The sequence below is a fragment of the Myotis davidii genome, unplaced genomic scaffold (genome assembly GCF_000327345.1).
Source record: "Myotis davidii unplaced genomic scaffold, ASM32734v1 scaffold214, whole genome shotgun sequence".
In the NCBI taxonomy this organism is placed as follows: Eukaryota; Metazoa; Chordata; class Mammalia; order Chiroptera; family Vespertilionidae; genus Myotis; species Myotis davidii.
Genome location: NW_006285782.1, coordinates 871,259 through 874,631, shown reverse-complemented (window position 1 = coordinate 874,631; position 3,373 = coordinate 871,259). Strand labels below are relative to the sequence as shown.

General features: G+C 41.2%; 1 long non-coding RNA gene across 1 annotated transcript in view; it reads right to left on the bottom strand.

Annotated features, from left to right (window-relative positions):
- Positions 1-2,782, bottom strand: part of LOC107181974 — a 24,089-nt gene extending 21,307 nt beyond the window's left edge. Inside the window, exons 1-2 of the long non-coding RNA XR_001512689.1 lie at positions 2,771-2,782; positions 67-74 (exon numbers count right to left, since the gene is read on the bottom strand). This is a non-coding gene — a long non-coding RNA (uncharacterized LOC107181974). The remainder of the gene's footprint in view (positions 1-66; positions 75-2,770) is intronic.
- Positions 2,783-3,373: the final 591 nt, after the last annotated feature.

The following is a 3,373-nucleotide window of genomic DNA, read 5'->3' as shown; positions in this document are numbered from 1 at the left end:
AAAGAAAATACATGTTGAGAGCAGACAAAGGACAGGACATACTTTGAGTTGGTTGCTGTGCTGGACCCGGGACCCTCCCGGAGTTTGCCTCAGGAATGCTGGCCGTGCTTGGTCCCAGGACTGGGGGGAGCCATTTAAAAAGTCATAGCAGATGAACCACCTTGTTATTGGACTTCAAGATCCTGGAAGGAGACACACAGACACCCTGCAGCCCTCACCCTGCCTCCCTCCGCCCTCACAGTCGTCTTTCTTCCTTATCCATATGCAATCAGCCGGCCAGGAGGGGCGGTCAGAGCAGATGTGCAGGATGAGCTGCTGCTCTCCCATCCTGCCGGCATTATTGGAATAAACACACGGATATGAGTCAACCGTGTCTCTGCTTCATTTGGCTCAAGTAGTGACAGGTGGCCCCCAAACCATGATGACAACCCCTTTTGTTTTTCAGTGTCCCATATGGTAGCCACTAGCACATGCAGTTACTTACATCTAAATTAATAAAAGTAAAACTAAAAATTTAGTTCCTCAGTCACAGTAGCCACATGGGGCTATTTTGTGGCTTCCATATTGAACAATGTAGATATTTCTATGCATTTATATTTTCACGGAAAACTCTACTGGACAGTGCTGCTTTTAGAAAATAAGAATTCATGATAACAAGTGGGGACCAAATAGTTAATATTCAATACACATAATTCTCAATAAAAATATAAAACACTAACATACCAGGATAAAAATGTAACAAAGACCTGAACCCATAATTTTTTTTTAAAATCCTCACCCGAAGATATTTTTCCATTGACTTTTAGAGAGAGTGGAAGAGAGAGGGAAAGGCAGAGAGAAATATCAATGAGAGAGAGACTCATCGATTGGTTGCCTCCTGCATGAGCCCCAACCAGGGTCTGAGCTGAGGAGGAGCCTGCAACCTAGGTACACACCCTTGACCAGAATCAAACCCCAGACCCTTGGGTCCACAGGTGTACACTTGATCCACTGAGCCAAAGCACCTAGGCAACCAACAGTTCTTAAGAAGAAAATACTAATTTTACAAAAGCATATGAAAAATATTAAACCTAAGCAACAAAATAACATTTTTAATCATCACGTCAATAATGATGAGATCATAATTGCTTTATGCTAATGAGCGTGGTGACATGATCACTTGTAAACCCCTGAAGGCCAATAACAAAAACTTGGACAAATCGTTGCAGAAATCTCCCACTCGACCATCTAGCTGTGGTTCTTGAACCTGGCTACACGTTGGAATCACTCTGGGGACTTTCTGAAAAAGGCAGTGCCTGAGCCCCAAGCCCACAGGTCCATCTCTAATTGGCTTGGGATGGAGCCTGGGCTTTGGTGGTGTTCAAGCTTGTGGAGCATCTGATATGCAAACCAAGTTGACAGCCATTACTCTAGAGACATACGTCAGGGTCCAGGAACAGCAGAAATCCGACCTGATGTGGGACCTTCAGAGCAGGCACTTATGCCCACTGCTTGGCCTACCGTACACAGCTCGCTGGCAGCCTGCTCACCGAGGTCCCAGTATATCCACGTGGTGGGCACTCGTCCAGGAACGAATACTCTAGGTGTCAAGGCAGAGAGAGGCTCAGAAAGATCCCTGGCCCCAGACACACGGAGCAGCTGGCTTATTATGTGCTTTCATGAAAAGAACCAAAGTTGCATTAAGGGAGGGCTGGCATACCTGCGGTGTCCGAATGGCGGGGGTGTGGCCGCAGCTACAGGCAGGGATCCTGGAGAGCAGGCAAAGCCACGGCGCTTCTCATTAATGCAGGAACCGGTTGGCTCCCCAGGTAAAAACCAAGGGAGGAGAAACAGAATGGAGTGAGATGGTCCTGAAATGACTAAGAATAAGATTAAGAGTGTGTGGCATGGGGTGCTCTTGCTCACTACACGTGCATTATCTAGCTTAATTACCACAAGGATCCTAACAGGCACTCCAGTTATCATCCTAATTTTATCGATGATAATGCTTTGCTTTGGACAGAAAGTAATTGCATTTCCAACACTTTTTGCTTTATATGCTTTGATGTTACACAAGTCAATTCATGAGGGTTTAAACTCAAAGATACCGACAACAGATTGGTAGTTACCAGAGGAGAGGGCAAAATGGGTAGAGGGGGTCCCATGTATGGTGATGAATGGAAACTAGACTTTGGTAGTGAGCCTGTCAAAATGCACACAGATAACCCATTATAATTTGTTTTATCTGAAAATTATATGCTGTTAGTAATCAATGTTACTGTTTCACTTTATATATTAAACATGACCTTTGTTTCATTGCTCCAATATCCTTACTTTTTCATGTTTTATCTGATTGAATTGACTACACCACTGGAAGTGTCCTTGAACCGTTTGGGAATGGAGTGGTGTAACCTACGTATACATAGATGCAGACATACATCTTTATGAACTTTTGAAAATTTAGTGCTTTCTAGAAATCGAAATGCAGTATGTTAGCATCTACCTATCCTAGCTCCCCATTCAAACGTTTATGAAAGGCAAAAAATAAAATAAAAAATAATCCAAAGAAATTATAAAATTCAAACAAAACAACAATAACAAAATAACTGGCACTAGGAATGAAATTTAAAGTTAAGTCCAATGCCAAGTCTTGGTATGGCCCCTGAGCACAGCATCCTGGGAGAGTAGACAGAAAATATACCCTGGAATAGCAGAATACATGTTTTCAACAAATGTTAAAAAATTCAGTCACCTCTCGCCTCATCTGTCTACTAGAATACAGAAATCAAACAGATTCCTACATTACTGTAGAACTATTTTCTGAAATGCTCCCCTCCCCTCACTTTCCCTTTGGGCTTTTAGATTAAGAAATTTGACAATGAGAAAGCAATCATGTAAAAGAATTGGTAGTAAACACTGAAACTACTGAAAAACCCAGAGAGAAATAAAACAACATAACTACTGAGTATGAAGCCAAAAGATGGGTAGAGGGGAGTCCCATAAACTGAGCCTATAATTCCTAATTAAATTTATAATTGTGAAAATTGGAAAGGCAGGGAGTAATAAAAGCATTTTAAATTCCATGATATACATCAGAGTAGGGAAAAATATATATCTTCCAAATCACTGTAAATGAAAAGAGCAAATATATACAAAAGACATAAACCAATCAGTGAAACAGCTATTTTTTACAGTCTCTAACTCACCACAAAATATAAACAAAATGACAGAAATAGGACTGAACTCATCAGTATTAAAACAAAATAAAGATCATTTTGCTCTACCACTGAAGTTAGACTGAGTTAGAGAAGAAATCCAACTACATCTCTTACAACAGTGAGACCAAAATCAAATTACATAGAGAGAATAAGATCAGAAGGACAGAACAAAATAT